At 43.0% G+C, this 17581-nt stretch overlaps 1 pseudogene; it reads right to left on the bottom strand.

Moving 5' to 3' along the window:
- Window positions 1–4462: 4462 nt before the first annotated feature.
- Window positions 4463–16905, bottom strand: LOC122097665 (annotated as a pseudogene).
- Window positions 16906–17581: the final 676 nt, after the last annotated feature.

The following is a 17581-nucleotide window of genomic DNA, read 5'->3' as shown; positions in this document are numbered from 1 at the left end:
CTGGGCACCTGTCATCCCCAGAAACACAGGGAACATTAGTGGGAGAATCATAGTCCAGGCATAAAGTGAGACTCTATCTTGAAAATAACCAATTCAAAAAAGAACTGGGAATGGAGTTTGAATGGTATGGAGCCTGCTTAGCCCTAAATTCAGTCCTAATACCATCAATAAAAGAAAGGGGAGCCAGGTGCCAATAGCTCATGCCTGTTATCCTAGCTACTCAGGAGACTTAGATCTGAGGATCACAGTTCAAATCCATCCCAGAAGAGAAGTCCATGAGACCCTTATCTCCAATAAATTACTCAAAAAACCCAGAAGTGGTGCTGTGGCTCAAGTGGTAGGATGCTCCCCTTGAGCAAAAGAAGCTCAGAGACAGCACCCAGGCCCGTAGTTCAAGCCCCAGGACCAGCAAAAAAAGGTGGGGGAGAATAAAAGAAAGAAAAGAAAAGGAAGAAGGAAGGAAGGAAGGAAAGACAGAATGAAGGCAGGAAGGAGGGAAGGAGGGAAGGAAGCAAGCAAAGTGAGCAAGCTGGGCACTGATGGCTCATACTTGTAATCCTAGCTACTCAGGAGGCTGAGATCTGATGATTGTAGTTTGAAGCCAGACCAGGCAGAAAAGTCCATGAGACTCTTATCTCCCATAAACTACTCAGAAAAATCCAGAAGTGGTGCTGTAGATCAAGTGGTAGAGTGCTGTCCTTAAGTGAAAGAAGCTCAGGGACAGCGCCCAGGCCCTGAGTTCAAGCCCCAGGACCAGCAAAAGAAAAGAGAAAGAAAATCCGGGTGCTGATGGCTCACATGTGTAATCCTAGCTACTCAGGAGGCTGACCTCTGAGGATTGAGATTCAAAGCCAGCCCAGGCAGGAAAGTCTGTGAGACTCTTATCTCCAATTAACCACCAGAAAATGCTCTTGTGACTCAAGGTTATGTTTTGCTTCTGTAACCTTGCTTGCTTGCTTTGGTAAACATCAGCTACATGAAACCCCTTCCTATGAAAATCCCCCATGAAAAGCAAATGAGGTTGTTCTCCAGCTCTGCGAACTGGGGACAGACACCACATGGCTAAATATAAAGCTTCCAGCCAGATTTACTGGGTGCTGGTGACTCCTTTCACTGATGGTGGGTTCAAGTCCCACCAGCTCCAGGGGAGATGGGCTCTATTATATGGAGGCCCCAGTGAGATAATCCAGGCTCAGACCTTGATCCCAGAAGGCCTGCTAAGGAAGGGACATATTCATCTCAGTGGGTGGCCACTGAGAAGATATCTCTTAGCCCCCAGACTTCAATAGGGCCCCTTTTGCTGCAGATACTTCTCAAGGTCAGTGTTCACAGAAGCTTTATTTGAAACCCTCCAGAGGTAAGTTTGGGGCTGGCCATTTGGTAGGCATGGTGGAAGGCTAGACACAGCCTAACTTCCCTGGCCAAGGGTAGTGGTGAGACGTTACCCCAGCATCTGGAGGTGCCTATTGGCACTCTTTGGGTCCTTCCTTCTGGGCCATCTGGAGTTGCCTTCTAGTGCCATTTGCTTAGGTCTGTCTGACCATTCAGTTTATTTGTGTGGCCACTTGTCTGTGTCTGTTTTGCTTGTCATTTCTGTCTAAATGTCTGAGAACCTTTTCTGTCTTATCGGTTTGAACTATTTATTGCCAGGACTAGTGTTATCTTTCTTCTGACTCCCTTGAGGATTTATGTTTGTGGACCACTGACTTGTTTTATTGGGGAGTTCTTCAAGATTTCTCTCCTTACAAAGTTTATCTCTACACTTATTACTTGGCTCTCTTTAGCCTCATGACAGATGTACTGTTATTGTTATTGTTTCTATCCTCACAGTCCTGATTTTCTTTTTGTGTGAGTACTATTATAATATTGACAAATTTCCAGGGGGAAGGCTTATTTGGCCCAAGCAGGAAAAGCAAGAAACAACTTCTATTTAATTCTGAGATCACTTGATTGCTTTCTTTTGAATAGAAATTCATTAAACTTCTTCATACACCCCCTTTTTGGGGGGGGGAGGTCCAGTCGTGGGGCATGAACTCTGGGCCTGGGCGCTGTCCCTCAGCTCTTCAGCTCAAAGCTAGGGCTCTACCACTTGAGCCACAGCGCTACTTCCGGCTTTTTTCTTTTTGCTTATGTGGTGCTGAGGAATCGAACCCAGGGCCTTGAGCATGCAAGGCAAGCGCTCTACCACTGAGCCACCTTCCCAGCCCCATATACCCCTTTTGGAAATGCTTTTAGATCACTTTTCTTCTTTTCAGGAAAAAGCCAGGGCATATGAGTACTCTTTTACCCAAGGTCATCACCACACTCTCGGCCAAGTGGATTGGCCCTCCCTTAATGTAAACTGGCCGCTGAAGGGCTCCTTTAAATTAACCCTTCTCTTCCAGGTTTGGAGCCAGCCCTTCTGCCCTTATGTCATCTCACTTGTTGGGGCTGGGGGTGGGGAGGGGCAAGCCACATGATATATGTTCCCTTTTCCACTACTGATTTGTATAACTGGAAACACCAGAACCCACCATTCTCTGCAAAAACCAGGCAATTATTCAATTATTAGTCTGTGTCCTTTATTTTTGTTGTTCATATGGACATCTCTGGGGGAACAAAAGTTCTAGTCTCTTTCTGGGCCCAGTCACAGACCTGTTATGTCCCTCCCCTGTGTTGAGGAAGTCAAGAGGTGGGGCAAGAGGTGGGGCATGCAAGGTTACAGGACTTGTTTGGTTCCCTACAAGTCTCAGGCTGCATCTCCCAGCAGAGGCAGCCAGAGGTGAGGGCATAAATGGCTGTGAGCCTGGTTTGGACATTTGGCTGGTCCTGACAATATAAAAAAATTGTAAAGTCCTCTTGTCTAAGATTGGAGAAAAGACAGAGTCAGGCCAGTTTAGTTCAGGTGACCCCACACCCAGCCGTCCTCCAACTGAAGTTCTTGAAAAGGCCCATTGGCAAAATGCCTTGCTAAACAAGCAAGCCCTGGAAAAATGAGGCTCAGCTAAAATGTTTTGTTAAAAAATCTTGTCTTAGGGGCTGGGAAGGTGGCTCAGTGGTAGAGCGCTTGCCTTGCATGCCTGAGACCCTGGGTTTGATTCCTCAGCACCACATAAGCAAAAAGAAAAAAAGCCAGAAGTGGCGCTGTGGCTTAAGTGGTAGAGCACTAGCCTTGAGCTGAAGAGCTGAGGGACAGCACCCAGGCCCAGAGTTCAGGTCCTACGACCAGCAAAAAAAAAAGAAAAAGAAAAAAATCTTTCTTAATTGTTTAAATAGGGATACAGGTGGACCCATTGCAACAATGAGATGTGCAAGATGTTATGTGGAAAAACAAACTTTATAACTTTGGCAGGGGCCGGGGAGGGGGGTATGGGAAGGGATGGGAAGGGGGAACAAAGGAGGAGGCAACAATGCTTGATAAGAAATGTACTCATTACCTTGCTCTTGTAATTGTAACCCCTCTGTACGGTATTTTCACAATGAAAAAATATATATAATATTAAAAAAAAACTTGTCTTAAAAATCTCTTGTCACAGGGCTGGGAAGGTAGCTCAGTGGTAGAGTGCTTGCCTAGCATGCATGAGGCCCTGGGTTTGATTCCTCAGTTCCACATAAGCAGAAAAGGCCAGAAGTGGCCCTGTGGCTTAAGTGGTAGAGTGCTAGCCTTCAGCTGAAGAGCTGAGGGACAGCGCCCAGGTGGTTAATTAGAGATAAGAGTCTCAAGGACTTTCCTGCCCAGGCTGGCTTTGAACAAGATCCTTGGATCTCAGCCTCCTGAGTAGCTAGGATTACAGGCGTGAGCCACTGGCACCCAGCTACTGGATTGTTTTAAAGAGGACTTTAGCTAAAAGGTTTTCTGTTCTTGTTAAGCATGGAGATTTTGCTAAATTCTGTGAAATCTTGAATTCTCTCTATCCTTGAGCACATGGTGGGTAATAGAAAAGTTTAACAGAGGTTGTTATGGCATGCCACATGTCTGTTTATGTCCTGGCTCCTGTCAACTGAAAAGTTTTTTGTTGGTGGTGAAGTTTTATTTTTATAACTGACCACATGGTTCAATCATAATTAGGCAAAATGATACCGGTAAAATCTAACACCAGATGCTTTGTGCACAAATGTGTCTGTCTGTCTATATGTAAAATAGGTAAAACAGTCATGGTTTCAAAGTTACCACCAAGTATTTTGCTTGCTAAAAGATCTTTGTCCATGAAAGCTGTGATTTAATCTGAGTTACCTTGAAGATTCTGAGATCACCTGACTACAAGCTAAAGAAAAAGAAAACAGGCAGTTGTGAAAGTTGTGTAAAATTGTAGGGTGTTTAAGTTTAAAATTCAAAAAGGTTAGGAGGTGTTGCTGTTACCAAAAGTCTTAAAAATTATTGCATTGTTTTAAAGGCTTTCTAAAGATTCTTTAATTTGAAAATTAGAAAATTTGATATTTTAAAATACATAAGGCTGTTTACACTCTACTCAAGTTATCTGACTTAAGAAGGTATCAGAGATTTGCGATTTATTTCTCTTGGCTAAAATTTGGGGATAAGTATTAGAAATTTAAATGTAAAGGTTTCTTTAGTACTGTCAAAGACTTTCCCTGTCCTGTCTGTACAAAACTGTGTGGGTATTTCAGTCAAGAACCAAGAGAAAAGAAAAGGGAAAAACTTAGAAGCCAATAATAAAAGCCCTATCTCTAGGGTGAGGGGTGAACAGGCAGAAGTGCAGCTCAGCCGGTCATGCTGAGGCCCTAGAGGGGAGTCCACGCATGATGGGAGAGGGCAAGCCGGCACAAAGGCAGCTCATCTAACCTTAAAGAGTTGGATGGATATATGCCCATTCTGTTGGAGGAACCGAGTAATCTATCTTTGTCCTGCCCCTTTTCCTTGCAGATCGACACTGGAAACCTGATGGTAAAATGAGTGATATGATGATGTGATTGGTATTGCTAGAACTTCCCCTTGAATGTATTAAAAATTGAAAAAGCCTTAAAAAGTTAAAAGCAGCCGGCTGCAGGTGGCTCATGCCTGTAATCCTAACTACTCAGGAGGCTGAGATCTAAGGATCATGGTTCAAAGCCAGCCCAGGCAGCAAAGTCCGTGAGACTCTTATCTCCAATAAACCACTAGAAAACCGGAAGTGATGCTGTGGCTCAAGCGGTAGAGCGCTCACTTTGAGCTGAAGAGCTGAGGGACAGCATCCAAGCCCAGAGTTCAAGCCCAAGACAGACAAAAAAAAAAGTATGCATGAGGCCCTGGGTTCGATTCCTCAGCACCACATAAGCAAAACGAAAAAAAAGCCGGAAGTGGCGCTGTGGCTCAAGTGGTAAAGCGCTAGCCTTGCATACATGAGGCCCTGGGTTCGATTCCCCAGCACCACAGAAGCAAAACGAAAAAAAAAGCCAGAAGTGGCGCTGTGGCTCAAGTGGTAGAGCGCTAGCCTTGAGCTGAAGAGCTGAGGGACAGCGCCCAGGCCCAGAGTTCAGGCCCCATGACCCGACCCAAAAAAAAAAAAGTTAAAAGCTTATCTGTATGATATGATTTGGTTTCAATGCTATTCTGCAATTGGATAAGTTTTTTAAAAGGCATAAAGATATTGAGTCTAGGTTCTTGGTACAGTGCTGGTGATTATAATACTTGCATTAAGGAAAAATTGTCACTTGAGTCAAAAGTTTTCTAAAGGGTAATTCAAACTGGAGTGTGTGTATGTGTGTGTGTGTGTGTGTGTGTGTGTGTGTGCATTGTTTTAAACAACCAGCCAAGAAACAATGGATGGTACCTAGCGTCTCAGGATTTCAAGGGATTTTCAAAATGCAAATGAGTTCCTGGAACCACTGGTAGACAAACAAATGGGAAAGAAGAGCAAGTCCACAAAAAACTAGGTAAAGAGGTAAGAATGGAATTTATTTATTTATTTATTTTGGTCAGCTGTGGGGCCTGGACTCTGGGCCTGGGCGCTGTCCCTCAGTGCTTCAGCTCAAGGCTAGCGCTCTACCACTTGAGCTACAGTGCCACTTCTGACTTTTTCTGCTTATGTGGTGCTGAGGAACCGAACCCAGGGCCTCATGCATGCAAGGCAAGCTCTCTACCACTGAGCCACTTTCCCAGCCCCAAGAATGGAATTTATTTAAAATGAATATTGCTGAGACTACTGTGTAGCTATGTAGAAAAGATTTTTTTAATCATTTTTGTTGTGTGGTGCTAATGATCAAGCCCAGGACCTCACACATTCTAGGCAAGTGTTCTACTCGAAAAGATAAAGTTCAATCTCTTCGTATAGCAGGCTAAATTCTAAGTGGAACAAAGGTATAATGCATCATCAGCTTCCCAACTGTTCATTTATTGTGAAATGTATCTGCACTATGTAGATGAGTGTATATACATTTCCCCATTGTTTGTGCTAGTGCTGAACTCAGTGCTCTGTCCCTTAGCTTTTTTGTTCAAGGCTAGCACTCTACCACTTGAGCCAGAGCTTCACTTTCAGCTCTTTGGTGGGTAATTGGAGAAAAGGATCTCAATAACTTTCCTGTCCATGTTGGCTTCCAACCACCCTCAAATCTCAGCCTCCTGAGTAGCTAGGATAATCCCCATTGTAATACCAAATGACTAGAAAAGTCCTAATCATTACATATTCCTCCTATCTTCATCTTTTCTTTGCCTTTACTTTAGTCAAATCATTAGTTTAGCTTTAATAATCAAGATTTTCACAAGCCAAGTGTAGTATGTGAGCTTGTAAGACCAGCCTTGGAAGGCTGAGGCAGGAGATCATGAGTCTCAGGCCAGCTGGGCTACTTAATAACACAGTGTTTCAAAACACTGTGCCTGGTGCTAGTGGCTCACACCTGTAATCCTAGCTACTCAGGAGGCTGAGATCTGAGGATCATGGTTCAAAAGCCAGCTGAGATCTGAGGATCATGGTTCAAAGCCAGCCCACGCAGGAAAGTTTATAAGACTCTTATCTCCAATAAACCACAAAAAAAACTGGAAGTGGCACTATGGCTCAAGTGGTAGAGTGCTTGTCTTGAGCTGAAGAGCTCAGGGACAGCACCCAGGCCCAGAGTTCAAGCCCCATGACCAACATAAATAAATAACCACACACACATACAAATATTTTTCAGGTAACAACTATTATCAACAGTAATTATATTTAAAAAATTAAAATGTAAGTGTATCAAACTGTTGACATTTGTATCATATTTTATGAAAAGTATAAAACAAACATAAATGTAGAAGTAAAAATTATGAAGTACTTAACCTTTACAATAAAATTTAAATTAAAAAGTGAAAAAATATGAAGTAAAAAAGCTGGGCATTGGTGACTCATGCCTATAATCCTAGCTTCTCAAGAGGCTGAGATCTGAGGGTTGCAGTTCAAAGTCCCCCAAGAAGAGGAAGTTCATGAAACTCATCTCCAATTAACCATCAAAAAGCAAGAAGTAGAGCTATGGCTCAAGTGGTAGAGTACTAGCCTGGAGAAAAAGGCTTAGGGACAGTATTCAGACCCTGAGTTCATGCCCTAGGATCAACATACACACACACACACACACACACACACACACACACACACACACACACACAGAGTAAGTGATTCAAAGGCATTTATGCTTTGTAAACATATGACTTTGTTTTGCCATCTAAATAGCCACAAATAATTATCAAGTTCATTTTGCATTTATATAAAGAGATTGTACACATTTTTCAAATATTCAATTTGGAATTAATACTTATACAATCTTTTTTGCTCAAGCCTAGCAATCTACAACTTGATACACAGTTTTACTTCTGGCTTTTTTGATGGTTAATTGGAGATGAGAGTCTTACAGACTTTTCTGCCCAGACTGGCTTCAGTCCTCAGATCTCAGTCTCTCCAGCAGTTAGGATTAAAGGTGTGAGCCACCAGAACCAAGTGAGATTTTTGTTTGGATGGTGCTCTGGTTTTAAATTCAAGGCCTCAGTGTTTGCTAGGCAGGCACACTTGAGCCATGTTCAAGGGGTTTGACTTTCTTTTTTCTTGTACTGAGATTTGACTTAAAGGCCTAATACTTGATTAGCATGTGTCCTATATGAGTCATTGAAATGAACTGGGTTTTTAAGGATCTTGAGGTGAGGCAAAAATCCCAGGTTTTCTGAGTAGACCCCAAATGTGAAGACTTGTGCCCTAAATACATATACAGACAGGCAGAGCGAAGCTAGAAAGAAAAAAAGGCCATGTGAAGACAGGCAGAGATTAGCCTGACCTGGCTGCAAGTTCAAAAACACCAGTAGCCACCTATGCTGGAACACAGGCACAAGACACAGAGCCTCCCTTAGATCTCTAGAGACAGCACAGCTCTGCCAATACTTGGATTTGGGATTTCTGGCCTATAGAACTGTAGGAGAATAAACTATATGTTGCCTTAAGTCACTGTGTTTGGTGTAACATTACATTAGCCACACAAAACTGGTCTATCCATTCATACCAAATTGGTCGGCTACCTATTAGGCCAGAACCAAGAGGGGGAAAGAATGCTGTAGGCACCCAGAGCTGGTGGCTCATGCCTGTAATCCTAGCTACTCAGGAGGCTGATATCTGATTTCAAGTTAGAAAACAGTGCAAGCATAAAGTCCATGAGACTCTTCTCCGATTAACCAGCAAAATGCTGGACAGAAAGGTTGGCTCAAGTGGTAGTGTCAGGCTTGAGCAAAAAAGGCAAGATGAAGAATGAAGTCTTGAGCCCAAGCTCTAGTACCAGCAACAAAAAAAAAAAAAAGAAAAAATTATTGGAGGCTCAGTGGTAGAATGCTTACCTAGCTAGTGCAATAACAGCCTGGGTTCAATTTGCATCCACAAGATGGGTGTGATTCATCATATGACCATCAGATGGCAGCAGTATGCAGTAGATAGTAAAGAAACTTAGTTCTGGATTTCATTCTCCCTGCCCCTCCCTCCCTGTTTCATTTTATTTTTTTTAACTGCACAGCAACATTTATTGTTCAGCCTGGAAAAACATCTCTTTTAAATTTCACACAGCAAAGCAAGTTAAAAACTTCACTCATCAAGCCGGGCGCTGGTGGCTCACGCCTGTAATCCTAGCTCAGATCCTGAGATCTGAGGATCGCAGTTCAAAGCCAGCCCAGGAAAGGAAAGTCTGTGAAACTCTAATCTCCAATAAACCACCAGAAAACCGGAAATGGCGCTGTAGCTCAAGTGGTAGAGCACTAGCGTTGAGTTGAAGAGCTGAGGGACAGTGTTCAGGCCCAGAGTTCAAGCCCCACAACTGACCAAAAAAAAAAAAAAAAAACTTCACTCATCAAATAAATGCTAATTTAAACAAGAACTTGCTAAAGAAACCTCATCACAACAACATTTTAGGGCCTGATCACTTTAAGTCCATGGGGCTATTAATAAATATCAACCAAGTATCTCTTTTATAATCTGCAAGTCTTTTTTTCCTACAACAAGAATTGGTCGGCTACCCATTAGGCCAGAACCATGAGAGGGAAAGAATGTTGTAGGCACCCAGAGCTGGTGCTGATGCCTGTAAGCCTAGCTACTCAGTAGGCTGAAATCTGATTTCACAGTTAGAAAACAGTGATAAAGTCCATGAGACTCTTTTCTCCGATTAACCAGCAAAATGCTGGACAGAAAGGTTGGCTCAAGTGGTAAAGTGTCAGGCTTGAGCAAAAAAGGCAAGATGAAGAATGAAGTCTTGAGCTCAAGCTCCAGTGCCAGCACTACAAAAAAAAAAATAAAAAAATAAGTGGGGGCTCAGTGATAAAATGCTTACCTAGCTAGTGCAATAATAGCCTGGGTTTAATTTGCATCCACAAGATGAGTGTGATTCATCATATGACCACCAGATGGCAGCAGTATGCAGTAGATAGTAAGGAAACTTGGTTCTGGATTTCACATTCTCCCTGCCCCTCCCTCCCTGTTTCATTTTAATTATTATTATTTTTTGTAGGTCATGGGACTTGAACTCTGGGCCTGGGCACTGTCTCTGAGCTCTTCAGCTCAAGGCGAGTGCTCTACCACTTGAGCAACAGCACCACTTCTGGTTTTCTGGTGGTTAATTGGAGATAAGAGTCTCATGGACTTTCCTGCCCTGGCTGGCTTTGAATCATGATCCTCAGATCTCAGTCTCCTGAGTAGCTAGGAGTATAGGCGTGAGCCACTGGCACCCACCAGCTCACTTTATTCATTAATTTTTTTAGTGCTAGTACTGAGAATTAAATTCAGGACTTGGGCACTGCACTATGCCTTAACATTTTCTTTTTCTTTTCTTTTCTTTCTTTCCTTATCTTTCTTTCTTTTTTCTTCCTTCCTTCCTTCTTTCTTTCTTTCTCCTTCCTTCCTTCCTTTCTTTGTCGGTCCTGGGGCTTGAAATCAGGGCCTGGGCTCTATCTCTAAGTTTTTTGCTCAAGGCTGCTGTTCTACTATTTGAGCTACAACCTCCACTTCCAGCTTTTGGTGGTTAATTGGAGATAAGAGTCTCAGAGACAAACTTTCCTGCCTGAGCTGACTTCAAACCTTGATCCTCAGATCTCAGCCTCCTGAAACACTGGAGCCCAGAATCTTTTTTTTTCTTTATTTGAAAAATACTACAGGCTAGAGCTGCAATAGTAGTGCATGAATGTAATCTCAGCACATGAGTTTGAGCAAAGCCTAGGCTACATAGTGAGATTCTAAGTGAGATTTAAAAAAAAGAAACAGAGCAAAATATTAGAGGCTGGTAGGTAAGAGTAGAGAATCCAGTAATTGCTAATGTTAAATCTTACCTAGTCTAGGAGAAGGTCTCAAAATTAGATTTAAAGAATCTGATTAACAAATGAGATAGTTCTTGTGTGTCTCATGTAGTGACGGAAGATTCATTCCTGCTGCAATATAGTATTTTTCTTTTTTTCATTTTTATTGTTATTATAAAGGTGGTGTACGGAGAGGTTACCATTACATAAATCAGGTAAAGAGTATACTTCTTTTTGGACAATGCCACTTGCTCTCTCCCAGTTTGCCCCCCATACCCACCCACAAATTGTATAGTTCATTTCCAGCATAGTGTCTAGTGAGTACCACTGCTGCATTTGTTCACCCTTTGTCCATCCATTTGTCTGCCCCCTTACCCTCCCAAAGACAGATAAATGAAGAAACAAGAGTGAAAGAAAAGAAAACAAAAACAGCAACAAAGAAAAACCAAACCTCTTATTTCCACTTTCTGGAGCTCATTTTTATAAATATTATTTTATACAATCAGATGGGCAATATATTTTAAAAATAATTTTATTGTTACTATTCATGTTCTATACAGAGGAGCTACCATTTCTTTCTTTCTTTCTTTTCTTTCTTTCTTTTTTTTTTTTTTTGTCGGTTGTGGGGCTTGAACTCTGGGCCTGGGCGCTGTCCCTCAGCTCTTCAGCTCAAGGCGAGCGCTCTACCACTTGAGCTACAGCGCCACTTCCGGTTTTCTGGTGGTTTATTGGAGATAGGAGTCTCACGGTCTCTCCTGCCCGGGCTGGCTTTGAACCGCGATCCTCAGATCTCAGCCTCCTGAGTAGCTAGGATTATAGGCGTGAGCCACCAGCGCCCAGCTAGGAGCTACCATTTCTGCAATAACATTTAACTCATAACCCGCAGCTAATGATGAGTCACAATCTCTTCACATAAAATTGACCCTTGGGTTTGGTTACTGGCAGAAGTCCTGTCCAGGGCTAGGGATATAGCTCAACACCACAGAGCTTGCCTAACATTTGCAAGGGCCTAGGGTGATCCCTAACACCACATTTAAAATTTCTTTCCCAAAATGTGCCCACCTCTGTTTTTACAGAGCCCACCTAAGTAAGTTTGTTTTTGTTTTGTCAATCATGGAGCTTGAATACAAGTCCTGGCCACTGTCACGTGAGTTCTTTACTCAAGGTTAACACTCTGCCACTTTGAGCCACAGTGCCACTTCCAGTTTTCTAAGTGATAAATGGAAAATAATAATCTCATGGACTTTCCTTCCTAGGCTGGCTTTGGACTGTGATCTTCAGATCCCAACCTCCTAAGTAGATAGGATTATCAACTGCAGTAGCCACTTGATTAAATCCTGCCCTGCAGGGGTTTTCCCTCAACTAGTATCCCCCAGAATCCTAGGGAAGTTGGGCCAGTAAGCCAGCACCAGAAGCAATTAGAAAAGGGCACTGTTGGCACCTCACCACTCCTACTTACACTGGTCTTCTCTAGGTCTCTGTAGTCCTTTCTTGCAATAAGAATTTGTGGCACTTTCCCGATGGGAAATTCCTGCCCACAAGACATTGTAGCACTTTTTCCTAATACCCAAGCTATAGTCCCTATGTTAAGGTTATTTCCAATAGTCGTTGCCTCCTGCTTGACACTGGTGGGAGATAGATGCCCAAACCTTGCAGCCATCGGAGGAGTGCACAGCCATCCATATAGCTGCCCCAAACTATTCTTCCTACACCCAACCTGGGGAACTTCCTTTAACCATCATTGCTCTGCTCCTTCATCAAGGCTATTTCCACTAACTTGAAGGATCTAACCTAGGATGCTCCTAGCTTTTGGGTTGTGACTTTAAAGGAAGGCTGACTTTTAGAGCATTATACCCCAAGTAAAAACAACTGTGTGTGTGTGTGTGTGTGTGTGTGTGTGTGTGTGTGTGTGTGTGTGTGTGTGTGTGTGTGTGTGTGTGTGTGTGTCCTGGGACTTGAACTTAGAGCTTGGGCACTGTCCCTCAGTTTTTTTGCTCAAGGCTCTACCACTTGATCCACAGCTCCACTTCTGCCTTTTTTTGGTGCTTCATTTAAGATAAGAGTATCACAGGGGCTGGGAAGTTGGCTCAGTGGTAGAGCACTTGCCTTGCATGCCTGAGGGCCTGGGTTTGATTCCTCAGCACCACATAAGCAAAATGAAAAAAGCCGGAAGTGGCGCTGTGGCTCAAGTGGTAGAGCGCTAGTCTTGAGCTGAAGAGCTGAGAGACAGCACCTAAGCCCAGAGTTCAGGCCCCACGACCAGACCCCCCCAAAAAAAAAGTATCACAGACTTTTCTGCCCAGGCTAGCTTTGAACTGTGATCATCAGACCTCAGTTTTCTGAGTAGCTAGGATTACAGTTGTGAGTCACCAGCTCCCGACCCTTTTTGTTTATGTTTTGTTTTACTTTATTTTTACTGAATCATACATATTGCATTTCTTTGGTTAGAGCTTAAGAGTACAGTTCAATCTATTCTCCTGGAAACTGATTTGGCAAACTGGCTTAAGCACATATGAGGACTCTCCTGCTCCTAGAATTTCACAAGATTGGTATCCCATGTCTACCCCTCACGAAAAGAGATAGTTTTTCCATATATATATATTGGCAATGTCAGACAGTTGATTCAAGATTAGAAGACTTCCAATTACCCAACCACTAGCTGTGCATTGTCTTTCATCACAGTTTTATTGCCCAGTGTATTTTTATTGTTTTTGGGCCCAGTGTATTTTTAATCCGAGCCCAGAAGAAGGGTCTCTCATGAGCACTGTCTGGCCATGTGATGAACGTCTTCCTGTTAACTAGTCTTCTGAGTCGGTGGTAGCTGGATAGCTTATAGTGGAAGATGCCTTCCAGGAAGATCAACACAATCACATCCTCATGGTCGTAGAACATCTTTACGCTAGCCAGCTGTACTTCCAGCTGACACCATTCGCTGTGCAGGTACTGGTTACTGACCACACACGGGATTTTCTGGCTGGTGTTGATGGCATTCTGGATATTCTCAAAGATGTCCACACCTAGTTCAAAATCCCGGTGGTGAAGACAAAGCTTAAAGATGGGCTGGCCACCTCCTTCTAGAGCTGGGACCAACTGTTCATATACCCACTGCTCATCAGAGGCAGTGCAAGAGATGATGACATCATACATGAACTCCTTCTCCACCCTGTGTCCTTTAGGCAGGTACGAAGCTCAAAATATATACAGCCCGTACCATAAAGATGAAATCATCACTAGGAAGGTGGCTCAGTGGTAGAGTGCTTGTCTTGCATGCATGAGGCCCTGGGTTTGATCCCTTAGCACCACATAAACAGAAGAAAAAAAGAAAAGAAAAGAAAAAGAAAATACTTTTGGGGCTAGGAAGGTGGCTCAGTGGTAGAGTGCTTGCCTTGCATCCATGAGGGCCTGGGTTCGATTCCTCAGCACCATATAAGCAGAAAAAGCCGGAATGGCACTGTGGCTCAAGTGGTAGGACTAGCCTTGAGCTGAAGAGCTGAGGGACAGCGCCCAGGCCCAGAGTTCAGGCCCCAGGACCAACAACAAAAAAAAAAATGATGAAATATCATCTTGACACTAAACTAAGAGAAGACCATGGTTTCGAGGACCAGACTGAAACAACAGATGAAGTAGATCTTTCCTAGGTCAAAATTACATATGGCGTCATCAAAATCAATCAACAAACGGTGGTTATCTGGCTGTGGACACAAGTAGCTCCTGAGGTAGGGGATATGGACAGCCTCCATGTGTATGGACCAGTTCTGGAACCGCATGTTGGCGCAGGTACACTTAAGTTTGTTCTCATGGACATCAAAGTACATCAAAGATTTCAGATTCGCTAGAAAGCTTTGATTGATGACTTTCAAGTTGTTGAATCTTAAGTAGAAGACCTCAAGGCTTTGTAATGTAGAGAACATGTGAGGATCCAAGGTCTCTAAGTTGTTATTTTCAAGTCGCAGGGTTTTTAGTTGTTTAAGATTTCTGAATAAGGACGTATTCAAATGGAGACTTCAGTCTCCAGATTTTATTCCTGAGATATCCAACTTAGTGAGATTCATTACGGGGTCAAATTGAAAATGGTCCAGGAATATCACGGGATTTTTTTCCCAGGAATAATTCCTCTAAGCGAGCAAGTCCTTGGAAAAAAATTGGTTGGAACAACCTGAATTCCACGTTTTTGTCCTTCTAGGTTGAGTTGTTTCAAAGACTTGAGGTGCGTGAACGGAGGAAAAGGCAAGATCCTAATGGTTTCATATGTAATGTGATTAAAGCTGAGTCCCAAAACTTCCAGATTTTCAAGGCCCCAAAACAGGTGTGCATGAAAAGCAGCCAAGCTGTTGTATATCAAGTCAAGATGATGCAGGTATGGGAGGCCAGAAAAGGCAGTGTATAACTTCCAGGTAGTTGTGGGAGAGAATCAGAACCTGGAGCTTTTTCAGATAGTGAAAGGTTCTTCAGAGTCTGAATATTGTTGTGTTCAGGATCTAATGTCTCTAAATTTGGCAATTGAGCAAAGGAATATTGGTCATTGGTGACGATCCAGCACCCAGCTAAATTGAGCTTCCTCAAGGAAGACAGCCCATGAAATGCCATGCTGAGCTGGGTGCCAGTGGCTCATGCCTGTAATCCTAGCTACTCAGGAGGCTGAGATCTGAGGATCCCAGTTCAAAGCCATCCCAGGCAGGAAAGTCCGTGAAACCACCAGAAAACCGGAAGTGGCGCTGTAGCTCAAGTGGTAGAGCGCTCGCCTTGAACTGAAGAGCTGAGGAACAGCGCTCAGGGCCAGAGTTCAAGCCCCATGACAGAAAGAAAGAAAGAAAGAAAGAAAGAAAGAAAGAAAGAAAGAAAGAAAGAAAGAAAGAAAGAAAGAAAGAAAGAAAGAAAGAAAGAAAGAAAGAAAGAAAGAAAGAAAGAAAGAAAGAAAGAAAGAAAGAAAGAAAGAAAGAAATGCCATGCTGTTTAGTTCAGTGATGAGATTTTCAGACAGAGACAGGGACTGCAAGCATGTCAAAGGGGAAAATGCAAAATCTGGAAAGCTTTTAAATTTCTTGTAGCTCAGGTCGAGGGTTGTCAAGTTCTGGAGAGAACTCCAGGTCCGGTTGTTGATAAAAGAAAGGTGGCATTTGTTTAGGTTCAGTGTCTGGAGGCTGGGCATAGCATCAAACTCGCCATCATGGAGGTCAATCAAATCACTGCTTTGGCCCAGGTCAAGGAACAAGAGTCTGGTGCACTTGGCAAGGTGTTTTATGCCCCCTGCATCAGTAACATTTTTCTGAAATACCAACCTTTCTAATATCAGCAAGTTTCTGAGGAGGTGATACACTGTATTCAAGTTTAAATGACCACTTCTAAGCTCCCAGTTACTGAGGTCCATTTCCTGTAGGTTCTGCAGGTATTTGGTTGGAAGCATGTCCAGTTTCATGATTGTTCCACTCAGATTCAGGCTCTTGAGTTGGGGCAGAGTTTCTAGATGCACATCGTAGATGACTCCATGGTGATTCTGGGAGACATCCAGACTGGTCAGATTAGGCAGTGACAAAGCAGAGAAATTTAATTTGGTGAGTTTCTTACCACACAGGCTCAGATGGTGTTCTGGTGACCTTGGACTGTGGCCAAGGGAGAAAATACTGTTGTTCATAAGATCCAGGTATTCCAGGCATGGAAGATGGTGGACTGCTTCCAGAACACTAATGTTGGTAATAAACATTGGTAATAAAGTTTCGAGATAGGTTCAACTATTTCAATTTGACAAGAGAAGCAAAAGCATGTTTGTGAATATGAGTAATTTGATTAAGCTTCAGGAGCAAGGTCTCCAAATTGGACAAGCCCTCAAAAGAGTTGTTGCCCTTTTGAATCTTATTCTCTATTAAATTCAGAAGGGTCAGGTTTTCAAGTCCCTTAAAGGCATCCTGGCTAATTTGCCAAATGGAATTCCATTCCAATCGCAAGTCCCCCAGAGCAGACAAATTGGTGAAGCTATAGGGTGGAAGGACCTGAATTGGATTCTGGGTCAGTTTGAGGTGAGTAGTGTCGGCAGGAATGTCACTAATGGCATCTGTCAAGTTGGTAATCATCTTGTGAATGCAGAACACGTGGCAGATGTCAAATTCATACTGCGTGCATTTTCTAAACCTGTATGTTTCTGCCAAAGGCAGCAGAGAAAGCCCTATAAAAATGAGCCAGAGCTTTGGAGAAGGCACAAGGCTCTCTGTTCTCATCTTGCCAGCCCCAGGTCTCAGAATTACAATTGAAATAAAAACCAAAAACAACATTTCACATTTGTGATGCTCATGTTCAAAGGAATGGTCTTTTCCATGTTAACCTTGCTGCCAAGAAAAGAGAATTTGTTTGATTATTTTTCTATCTCCTAATAACTAATAGCTTGTTCAAAGAAATGAAATTCTGTTTTAAAGTCATCTTCCAAAACCCAGTTCCAAACCACTCTATTATCAGCAAAGAGTTCTGTTTTTTAAAATTTTTCTCCTACAAGCAAAATTGTCAGCACACAGACGCAAAGAAGGCAATTGTGTACTTGATTTAATGTAGGTGAATTAAGAAGCTCTTCCAAGCTGGGCACTGGTGGCTCACACCTGTAATTTTAGCTACCCAGGAGGCAGAGATCTGAGGATCACAGTTCAAAACAGCCTGGGCAGGAAAGTCCATGAGACTCATCTCCAGCTAACCACCAGAAAACCAGAAGAGGTGCTGTGGCTCAAAGTGGTAGAGTGGTAGCTTTGAGCAAGAGCTCAGGGACAGTGCCCAGACCCTGAGTTCAAGCCCCATGACCAACAAAAAAGAAGAAGAGGAAGAGGAAGAGGAAGAAGAAGAGGAAGAGGAAGAGGAAGAGGAAGAAGAAGAAGAAGAAGAAGAAGAAGAAGAAGAAGAAGAAGAAGA

The sequence above is a fragment of the Dipodomys spectabilis genome, unplaced genomic scaffold, assembly GCF_019054845.1.
Source record: "Dipodomys spectabilis isolate Male_0828 unplaced genomic scaffold, ASM1905484v1 ptg000424l, whole genome shotgun sequence".
In the NCBI taxonomy this organism is placed as follows: domain Eukaryota; kingdom Metazoa; phylum Chordata; class Mammalia; order Rodentia; family Heteromyidae; genus Dipodomys; species Dipodomys spectabilis.
This window is presented reverse-complemented; position numbering and strand designations above follow the sequence as displayed.